Source organism: Amblyraja radiata, chromosome 38 (genome assembly GCF_010909765.2).
Source record: "Amblyraja radiata isolate CabotCenter1 chromosome 38, sAmbRad1.1.pri, whole genome shotgun sequence".
Taxonomy (NCBI): Eukaryota; Metazoa; Chordata; class Chondrichthyes; order Rajiformes; family Rajidae; genus Amblyraja; species Amblyraja radiata.
The window spans coordinates 13,784,684-13,796,697 of record NC_045993.1 but is presented as its reverse complement, the minus strand read 5'-3'; positions in this window follow the sequence as shown (position 1 = coordinate 13,796,697).

Genomic DNA, 12,014 nt, shown 5'->3' with positions numbered 1-12,014 from the left:
TAAATTAATTAAAGTCCATACAGATAGATTTTCATAAATTCAGACTTTAGTCTTACCTTTCAGTTAGAGTTGATTCATGGGGGCCTTCTTTGTGTTCCAGCACATCAGCAGGGACTTTGAAGGCTTTCTTGCACTTTAATCCACTTCGCAGCACTTTCTTCAGCCTTTTTAATGCTTTTCCCACTAAATACAATTACCTGCTGCAAGTTTCCACGACACTTATTCCACAGAACAACAAATCGGAATCTCCAGTAAAACAGGCATCTGTGAAGCCCCCTCAGCCATTTTGTGTGCTAGCCTGAAACAAAGCGCGTGATTGGCCAACTGGCAGACAACTCAATGTTAAATGTGCTTTGATTGGACTAAAAAATTCCCGACATTTTTCCGGTTTTTCTCTAATTTAATAAAAATGTGCAAGTCTTCTTCATATCGAGTTTCAGGGGTGATTTATATAAATATTTTTACACAATGTGTGAAAATTTCATGTAGTTTGGTGATTTGGGTCACGAAACTGCAGAATAAAGCTCCTCGGCCCACAGCCTAATACAGGTCACAGCAACAGCAAGGCTGGGGCCCCGCTACTTCAATGGACACCAGACCTGGAATTGATCCAATGCACCATTTGCAATCTTTTGCCGTCTCCACTTATCACCTCCAGCCTAGGTTACTATCTCCACCCCTCGCCCAACCCCTTACCCAATTGCACCCATCACTTCATAGGTGATAGGAGCAGAAGTAGGCCATTCGGCCCATCAAGTCTACTCCGCCATTCAATCATGGCTGATCTATCTCTCCCTCTCAACCCCATTTTCCCGCCTTCTCCCCAATACCCCTTGCCAGCTCTTGGCCCTTCCCTTCCCCCCTCCATTTCCCATCCACCAATCACATTATTCTACATTATCTCACTCTCTCCTGACACACCAGGGGCAATTTATAAAAGGCAAAAAAATTAACATGCAAACCATCACATTTTTGGGTTTATGGGAAGAAGTCCACGCGGTCACTGGGAGAACGTGCAAACTCCACACAGGCAGTATCCGGTCAGGGTCGAACCCTAGTGACCGGTGCTGTGAGGCAGCAGATCTACGAGCGCTACCACTTTGCCAACGATGCTGCCCTTACCACAAACCCACCCAGCGTGGCTGGCAGGTTACTGGAGGGAAGCATGAGGGATGAGTGCAAGTCACCTCCTTAAACAGGAGGCAGTAGCTGTGATCAGGGCTCATGCCTGCAACACAGATGGGGCAGGGTTTAGTTTAGTTTAGAGATATAGGGTGGAAACAGGCCCTGTGGCCTACCGGGTGCGCGCCGACCAGCAATCCCCGCACATTAACTACCCTACACCCACTAGGGACAATTTTTACATTTTCCAAGCCAATTAACCTACAAAACTGTACGTCTTTGGAATGTGGGAGGAAAGTGAAGATCTCGGAGAAAATCCACGCAGGGAGAACGTACAAACTCCGTACAGACAGCACCCGTAGTCAGGATCAAACCCGGGTCTCCGGCGCTGCATTCACTGTAAGGCAGCAACTTTACCGCTGCGCCACCGAGACCACCCAAGAGTAGTGGACAACCTGGCAGCCACCAGAAACCGGGCACTGACCTACATTCGCCAGTGGCTGGCAACAGCTGGGCTCTATTACTGTGGCCGGCAAGAAATGGATGTCTCTGCCATCTTTCCGTGCCAGGAGGCCGATGCCTGACACTTTTCACCCAATGATGGATGTTTGACGGCGCTGGGCTTCTACTCGCTGGAGTTTAGAAGGATGAGGGGCAATCTTATTGAAACTTACCGAATAGTGAAAACCTTGGATAGAGTGGATGTGGAGAGGATGTTTCCATTAGTGGGAGAGTCTGGACCAGAGGCCATAGCCTATTATTAAAAGAACGTCCTTCAGGAAGGAGATGAGGAATTTCTTTCGTCTGAGGGTGGTGAATCTGGAATTCATTGCCACAGAAGGCTGTGGAGGCCGTCAATTGACATTTTTAAGACGGAGATAGATAGATTCTTGATTAGTACGGGTGTCGGGTTATGGTGAGAAGGCAGGAGAATGGGGTTGAGAGGGAGAGATAGATCAGCCGTGAATGAATGGTGGAGTAGACTTGATGGGCCAAATGGCCTAATTCTGCTCCTATCACATGAGCTTTACTCTGCTCCATCTATTGAGATGGAGATCCTTCTGCCAAGCCAATGAATGAAAACCTAAGCTGGAGTTGCCTTAGTTCAGCCTGGAATGAGTCTCAAAGACATCGACATCACGAGAGAGAGTCCATGGATGTTCTTGTGGCATCAGTGTCGGGACCAATTAGCGATGGTGGGCAGTCTTTGGTCCATCAAGCCCATCACACACACTAGCAGATAGAACAGTCTAAAGAAGGGTTCCCAACCGAAACGTCACCTATTCCTTTTCTCCAGAGATACTGCCAGACCCACCGACTGCTCCATCTTATTCAAACATATAAGATTCTTAAGGGTTTGGACACGTTAGAGAGAGGAAACATGTTCCCGATGTTAGGGGAGTCCAGAACCAGGGGCCACGGTTTAAGAATAAGGGGCACGCCATTTAGAACAGAGACGAGGAAACACTTTTCCTCACAGAGAGTTGCGAGTGTGGAATTCTCTGCCTCAGAGGGCGGTGGAGGCCTGGATACTTTCAAGAGAGATCTAGATAGGGCTCTTAAAGATAGCGGAGTCACTGGACATGGGGAGAAGGCAGGAACGGGGTACTGATTGGGGATGATTACATTGAAGGGCCGAATGGCCTACTCCTGCACCTATTGTTTATTGACTCCAGCATTTAGTGTCCATCGACAGATCGGATAGGGTTGGAGAGATTTGCCAAAAGCAGACACGTGGAAAGAGCTTAAGTGGCAACGTGGTCGACATGGAAGAGTTGAGCTGAAGGGTATTTTCCTGACCTATATAACGTTGGGATGCGAGGACAATAATACATACGCACCCACAGGGCCAAGATTGCTAGCCTGGGTTGGAGATAGATCATTGTTTGGAGGATACCAAAATGGGCAATCAAAACAGGTCCAGCAAATCTCGCTGGCTGTGAAGCCCCCGTGGGGCAGACCATCCAGCGAGTGCCCACTAGGCAGTCTGTTCCGCACAGCCTCTGAGAATCTAATTCCACCGTTACAATTCAGAGTTGTGTTCCCTGGGCTCCCAAACACTTTGTTCCGAACTGGCTGTCAACTCGAGAACGATCTGTTCCCTTTTTCCCAGAAAGTGCCCTCAGTTTCATTTCAGGCGTTGGCGAGCCATCCCCAGTGCTGCACTTGATGGTTATTCAGATACCAAACACACGGAAGGAACGACAACAGGCTTTTCTACCATCCAAAGCATCACAAAACCCCTGATCCTCTCTGCTGTCAATTCTGCTGACTTTCTTTTGTGTAAGAAAGAACTGCATATGCCGGTTTAAATCAAATGAAAGAACTTCAGATGCAAATTGGAGGAATAGTGAAGAAAACGAAGGGCATGTTGACCTTTATAAAAAGAGGAGTATCGGAGCAAAGAGGTCCTTCTGCAGTTGTACAGGGCCCTAGTGAGACCACACCTGGAGTATTGTGTGCAGTTTTGGTCCCCTAATTTGAGGAAGGACATTTTTGCTATTGGGGGAGTGCAGCGTAGGTTTACAAGGTTAATTCCCAGGATGGCGGGACTGTCATATGCTGAGAGAATGGAGCGTCTATTAACAGCGCTTCATATTTCGCTTAGATAGTTTACACCACAGCTTTATGAACGTTGACTTATGTAACTTCAGATAGCCCTTACTTTCCCTCTCCATCCCCTCCCCCTTCCAGTTCTCCCACCAGCCTTACTATCTCCAACTACATTCTATCTTTGTCCCGCCCCCTCCCCTGACATCAGTCTGAAGAAGGGTCTCGACCCGAAACGTTGCCCATTCCTGCTCTCTAGAGATGCTGCCTGACCCGCTGAGTTACTCCAGCATTTTGTGTCTACCTTCTGACTTTCTTCATCTGTACAGTGGGTGGCACTGTGGCAAACGGTAGAGTTATCTGCACGGAGTTTGCACGTTCTCCCCCTGACCACGTGGGTTTTCTCCAGGATCTCTGGTTTCCTCCAACACCCCAAAGGTGCACAGGTTTGTGGTCCCCAGTGTGTGTTGGATAGTGTTAGTGTGCGGCGATCGCTGGTCGGTATTGGACTCGGTGGGCCGATGGGGCTTGTTTCTGCACTGTATCGGTTGTGGGCGCTGCGAGTCGGCTGCCGTGCTGGCAGTGTGTTAGTTATTTTTCCTTTTTTGTTTTTCGGTGGGTCGAAGAGCCTGTTTCCGCGCTGTATCTCTAAACTAAACACTGCTTAGTTATCCGCGATACAAAGCCTGGCTGCATATCTCCCCTGCCACATCCTGGATACACTGCCCATTATTCAGCCCCATCGACTATCATTTGCAGCCAAGACTGGGAGCTCTCAAGCCTGAATCACACTCTACATCCCCTCTTACCACAATATCAATGGGCAGAAAGGAAGAGGGAACACTACTTAACAATGCACCCATTTCAGAGAATCTCTGCCAGAGATGACAGAAGCAGCAGAATGAAGAAAAGATGACTGTGTCCCTTGCGTCACGTTGCGGCTGGAACTACAGATTTATTTCTTCACTACAGCAGCCCAGAAAACAAGATGTTTCCAACACATCTCATAAACTTCACAAAACTTATTTTTTCAAATGTTTACATTAAATTTTGAAGCCGTATATTTTCTATAAGGCTTTGGTTCGTGGCAATTTTGAAGTACTTCTGTAACAAGTTTCGCTGAGAAATCCTTCCGTCCACATGTCCAACGGCATCTGGCTCTGTAAACTGCACACACTAATTATGCCTTTCATCCCAAGCACTTCCTTTAACGTATTTGTTAACAGGATTCGGATGTTCCTGCCCCTGCCAACACTCATTGTCTGCTGCTAATTGCCCCTGAACTGTGGAGGCAGTTAAACATCAACCACAGTGGTGGGTCTTGACTCAGATTTAGGTCAAGTTTCCTTCAAGGAGACACGATGAACAAGATACATTTATTTGTGACATGTGCCAGTTGGCACAGTGAAATGTAATCACCATACAGCCATACACTAAAATAAAGAACACAACACACGATAGATTTAAACATAAAACATCCCCACACAGCAGAATCACAAGTTTCCCACTGTGAGGGAAGGCACCAAAGTCAGTCTCTTCCTCGATGTTCACCCGTGGTTGGGGCCTCCAGATCCCTCCGCAGTCGCCGCTCAGGCCCGCTTGCCGGGATGTTGGCTCTTCGACAATGGGACTGCAGGCCAACCTCAGCGGCTTGGACCTCCAAAACGGCTGCTTCCCACCGGAGTCCAGAGCTCCTGACGTCCCTGGCCGCGCCGGGCAAAGATTCACGCTGGCGGCCCTCGGCAAAGGGCCCCAGGGAACCCGCGATGTCGGTCAGCGCCGCCCGCGTTGGGAGCTCCTCGAACCACAGCTCCATGATGTCGATGATGGTGCTGCTTCCTCTCAGCTCTATGGACCCGGGTTTGATCCAGATCTCAGGAGTTTGCAACCTCTGCCTCTGACTGTAGTTTTCCACTGGGTGCTCTAGTTTCCTCCCTCATTCCAAAGACATGCTGATACTCCACTTAATTATCTCATGGGCCTGTCCCACTTTTTCGGCGACTGCCGGCACCTGTCATAGGTCGTTGCAGGTTACCGAAAATGTTCAACATGTTGAAAATCCAGCGGCGACCAGAACAAGGTACGACTCTTTGGGCGACTACTCACCACCTTACAGGTTTACCCCGCGACATGTCGCCAGGGTGTTGCCCGTATGGTCGTAAGTCGTCTCCTCAGTCGACCAAAGAGTCGTAGCGTCTTTATGGTCGCCGCTGGATTTTCAACGTTGATCATTTTCAGTGACCTGCAACGACCTATGATGGGTGCCGGCAGTCGCTGAAAAAGTCACGTAAGTGGGACAGGCCCTTTACAATCCAACAATATCTAGACTGAATGTGCATGGAAAGAACTGCAGATGCTGGTTCAAATCGAATATCGATAGACACAAATTGCTGGAATAACTCAACGGGACAGGCTGCATCTCTGGAGAGAAGGAATGGGCAGTCTGAAGAAGGGTCTCGACCCGAAATGTCACCCATTCCTTCTCTCCAGAGACGCTGCCTGGCCCGCTGAGTTACTCCAGCATTTTGTGTCTATCTTCAGTTTACACTAGCATCTGCAGTTCCTTCCTGCAATTTCAGTCCACCATTTCCACGCCAACCACTGATCACTCCCATTCACCCATCTATCTTAATATCAACACTGAAGATAGACACAACATTCTGGAGTAATGCAACGGGACAGGCAGCATCTCTGGAGAAAAAGGATGAGTGACGTTTTGGGTTGGGACTCTTCTTCAGACTGAGTACGAACATTGAGTTCTCCAGTTTTAAGTAACTGCCCCCTCCTCTTCTTGTTCTCACCCTAGGGGGAAACCACATTTTCTAAAGAAAGAAGGGCCTCAGGTGGAGGCCGGTTCTATGGATACTTTCAAGAGAGAGCTAGATAGGGCTCTTAAAGATAGCGGAGTCAGGGAATATGGGGAGAAGGCAGGAACGGGGTACTGATTGGGGATGATCAGCCATGATCACATTGAATGGCGGTGCTGGCTTGAAGTGTCGAATGGCCTACTCCTGCACTTATTGTCTATTGTCAAAGACATCTCAGATGTTATCGAATGGAAATTGGGAGCAGATGCGACGGACACAGAAACTAAGAGCAGGGGATCGCGTCTTTACCAGAGGCAGGGTGGGAGAAAGTGTAGTCGGTAACTGTGGGAGTCGGTAGGTTTGTTGGAGATGTCAGCGGATAGTCTGTCCCTGTGATAGAGACAGAGAGATCAGGATAGCAGAGAGAGTTGTCAGAGGTAGTCCAGGTGCATGTGGGGGCAGGGTGGAAGTTAGCGTTGAAGTTAATGAAATCAAAGCGTTCTGCATGGGAGCAGGAAGCAGCCCCAATGCAACAGACAATATTGGGAGATAGGGCCAGTGTAGACCTGGAACAAGGACTGAGTCTACAGGAATGAGTAGGTTAACCTATGATGAGTGTTTGTTAGCACTGCGTCTGTACTCGCTGGAGTTTAGAAGAATGAGGGGGGACCTCATTGAAACTTACAGAATTGTGAAAGACTTGGATAGAGTGGATATGGAGAGGATGTTTCCACTTATGGGAGAGTCATTCTTTCAGGAAGGAGATGAGGAGAAATGTCTTTAGTCGGAGGGTGGTGAATCTGTGGAATTCTTTGCCACAGAAGGCTGTAGAGGCCAAGTCAATGGATATATTTAAGGCAGAGATAGATTGATTCTTGATTAGTACAGGTGTCAGAGGTTATGGGGAGAAGGCTGGAGAATGGGGTTGGGCGGGAGAGATAGATCAGCCATGATTGAATGGTGGAGTAGACCTGATGGGCCGAATGGCCTAAATCAACTCCTATCACTTATGACCTTATGTAACCGACAAATAGGCAGGTGTAGCTGGGGACCATGGTACACCTTCAACTTGGAGGAAGTGAGAGGTTGAAAGAGAAGTTGTTAAGGGTAAGGGTGAGGACAAGTTCCACTACGTGGACAGTGTTAGTAGAGGGATATTGATTTGTTTCCTCTGTTTGAGGAAGAACCAGAGGCCTTGAGACCTTCCTGGTGGGGGACGGAGGTGTGGAGAGACTGGACGTCCATGATAAAGATGAGGCAATGGGAGCCTGGAAACTGAAAGTTAATAAAGAGTTGAGGTGCGTGTGATGTGTCTCGGACGTAGGTTGGCAGGGACTGGACCAGGGGGGATAGGATGGAAGCGAGGTGTGTGGAGATAAGTTCAGTGGAGCAGTCAGAGACAATGGGTCTGCCAGGGCAGCCCTGTTTGTGGATTTTGGGCTGGAGGTAGTAGTGGGCAGCGCGGGGCTGAGGAAAGACCCGGGTTCAATCCCGAGCACGGGTGCTGTCTGTACGGAGTTTGCACGTTCTCCCCGTGACCTGCTTGGGTTTTCTCCCAGATTTTCAGTTTCCTCCCGCGCTCCAAAGATGTACAGGTTTGTAGGTTAATTCTCGGTGTAAATGTAAAATTGTCTCTAGTGTGTGTAGGATGGTGTTAACGTGTGCGGGGATCGCTGGTCGGTGCAGACCCGGTGGGCCGAAGGGCCTGTTTCCGCGCTGTATCTCTAAACTAAACTAATAGCTCCAGGTGAGGGAGCGTGATACCTTCCACAACAGCACAGCCAGCCCAGGCTACGAGCTCTGAAATATATAAGAAAAAGGAGCAGGAATTAAGCATTTGGCTCCTTAAGCCAGCTCTGTCACACGATCATAACTGATTTGTACCTCAGCACAGTTCGGGTGTCCTCTCCTCACATCCACACGTCCTCTAAAATCAAGAAACCCTTTGATCTCCGTTTCAATCTGATCGGCAATGCTGAGGATGGAGAACTTCAAAGATTCACTGATCTTTGGAGACGTTCTTTGTCTCCATCCCAAATGACCTCCCGCTTAGAACATGGAACGGTGCCCACATGAACAGGCCCACGTCTGCGCTGAACACAATGTCAAATTCAACCTTCTTCTAGTGCCTACACGTGATCCATATCCCTCCATCCCCGCAAGTCCACGTGCCTATCTTACTCCCCACTATCACACTTCCACCACCACCCCTAGTAGTGTGTTCCAGGCACTCACCTGGATAGGAGGGAGACAAAATGCTGGAGAAACTCAGCGGGTGAGGCAGCATCTATGGAGCGAAGGAATAGGCGACGTTTTGGGTGGAAACCCTTCTTCAGACTGATGTGGGGGTGGGGAGGAAGAAAGGAAGAGGCGGAGACGGTGGGCTTGTGGGAGAGCTGGGAAGGGGAGGGGAAAGAGGGAGAAAGCAGGGACTACCTGAAACTGCAGCTGCCGACTTTGAGGGAACCCCCGTTCGTTACGGAGCTGGAGCTGCCGTCTGTGAGGGATTCCCTGTTCCAGCGCAGGTCCGCAGAAACAGCAGGTACAGCAAGCACAGAACCTGGAAACAAAGGGGAAGCCTCCATTGTGTCCGGAAACGTGGCCGTCGGGCAGGACTTCAGGTCAGAATGAAGCGCATGGGACTTCGGCCCCCTCTCCCTACTATCCTACTGGCTAACGTACAGTCCCTTGAAAACAAAGTGCAAGGCTGCGTTATCAAAGGGAGCTGAGGGAATGATCTGTGTTCTGTTTCACAGAGACATGGCTCACCCCCAGCTCCCCAGACTCAGCGGTCCAGCCTGAAGGGTTCTCCATCCACCGTATGGACCGTACCTTGGCGTCTGGGAAAGGGAGAGGAGGGGGCGTCTGCCTCATGGTCAACTCTGCGTGGTGTTCAGACGTGGCAGTCCTGTCCAACTCCTGCTCTCCACACCTGGAACATCTGGCGGTGAAGTGCCGTCCCTTCTACCTCCCAAGAGAATTCACCTCCGTTATCCTGACCGCGGTCTACATCCCACCCCAGGCAGACGTCCGTCTGGCACTGGAGGAGCTGCACGCCGTGGTCAACAAACACCAGACGTCTTACCCCGAGGCATTTACCACCATTGTTGGGGACTTCAATAAGGCAAACCTAAAGAAATCACTCCCCAACTTCCACCAACATGTCTCCTGCTGCACCAGAGGACCTAACACCCTCGACCACTGGTACACCACCATCAAGAATGCCTATCGCTCTATCCCTCACCCTCACTTCGGTAAATCCGACCATACCGTGGTGCTGCTTCTTCCTGCCTACAGGCAGCAATTGAAGAGCGCACCCCCAGAGGTGAGGACAGTACAGAGCTGGTCGGGGGGGGGGGGGGGGGGGGGCAGAGGAACAACTCCAGGACTGTTTGGAGTCTGTAGACTGGGCAATGTTCAAGGACTCGGCAATGAACTTGAACGAATATTCCACAGTCGTTACAGAATTCGTAAAGAAATGTGTGGAGGACTGCATCCCTACAAAAACCTTCAGAGTGTTTCCCAATCAGAAACCTTGGATGAACTTTGAGATCCGCACTCTTCTGAAGTCCAGACACAGGGCATTCACTTCCGATGATACAGTGGCCTATATGAAGACCAGATACGACCTTGGTAAGGCCATCAAAAAGGCTAAAAGGGACTTCTGCTCCAAACTGGAGGATGAGACAGATGTTCGGCAGCTGTGGCGGGGCCTGAATGCAATCACCTCCTACAAGGCGAAACCAGGAGGCAGCTCGAATGTCGGCGAAACATCACTCCCTGACAAGCTCAATGCGTTTTACGCACGCTTTGATAGGGAGAATACTGATGTGCCTTCCCGAGCCCCCATTCGTTGTGATGGTATTTCAGTCTCAGTCACAGAGGCCGACGTCAGGAAATCCTTCAGAGGGGTGAACCCCCAAAAAGCACCTGGACCTGATGGTATACCCGGTCGTGTTCTAAAAACCTGTGCGGACCAACTGGCTGGAGTTTTTACGGACATTTTCAACCTCTCACTTCTGAGGTCTGAGGCCCCCACCTGCTTTAAGAGGGCATCAATTATACCAGTACCCAAGAAGAGTAAGGTGACATGCCTCAATGACTATCGACCAGTGGCACTAACGCCGGTGGTGATGAAGTGCTTTGAGAGGTTGATCATGGAGCAAATCAACTCCTACCTCGACAAAAATCTGGACCCACTGCAGTTCGCTTACCGCCACAACAGATCAACGGTGGATGCGATCTTGTTGGCCCTCCACTCCGCTCTGGACCACTTGGACAACAAAAACTCATATGTCAGGCTGTTATTCATCGATTACAACTCGGCATTTAACACAATCATCCCCTCCAAGCTGGTTACCAAACTCGCAGAACTGGGTCTATGCGCATCCCTCTGCAATTGGATCCTCGACTTCCTCATTCACAGACCACAGTCTGTTCATATTGGTGGAAATGTGTCAGCCTCGATAACAATCAGCACGGGAGCACCTCAAGCACCACGGGGCACGTGCTCAGCCCCCTGCTGTACTCACTCTATACTCATGAATGCGTAGCCGGTCACAGTGCGAACTCCATCATCAAGTTCGCTGACGACACCACTGTTGTGGGGCGTATCACTGATGGGGATGAGTCAGAGTACAGAAGAGAGATCGAGCAACTGTCCATATGGTGCCAGCGCAATAACCTGGCCCTCAACACCAGCAAAACCAAGGAACTGATTGTGGACTTTGGAAGGAGTAGGAGGGGGACCCACAGCCCCATCTATATCAACGGGTCGTTGGTTGAAAGGGTCAAGAGCTTCAAATTCCTGGGCGTGCACATCTCTGAAGATCTCTCCTGGTCCGAGAACACTAATGCAATTATCAAGAAAGCTCATCAGCGCCTCTACTTCCTGAAAAGATTACGGAGAGTCGGTTTGTCAAGGAAGACTCTCTCTAACTACTACAGGTGCACAGTAGAGAGCATACTGACCGGTTGCATCGTGGCTTGGTTCGACAATTTGAGCGCCCTGGAGAGGAAAAGACTACAAAAAGTAGTAAACACTGCCCAGTCCATCATCGGCTCTGACCTTCCTTCCATCGAGGGGATTTATCGCAGTCGTTGCCTCAAAAAGGCTGGCAGTATCATCAAAGACCCACAGCATCCTGGCCACACACTCATCTCCCTGCTACCTTCAGGTAGAAGGTACAGGAGCCTGAAGACTGCAACAACCAGGTTCAGGAATAGCTACTTCCCCACAGCCATCAGGCTATTAAACCTGGCTCGGACAAAACTCTGATTATTAATAACCCATTTTCTGTTATGTGTGTATATATTTATAGAATGGTATATGGACACACTGATCTGTTCTGTAGTAAATGCCTACTATGTTCTGTGTGCTGAAGCAAAGCAAGAATTTAATTGTCCTATACAGGGACACATGACAATAAACTCACTTGAACTTGAACTTGAACTCGAAATTGGAGAAGTCAATGTTCATACCACTTGGGTGTAAACTACCCAAGCAAATTATGAGGTGTTGCTCCTCCAATTTGC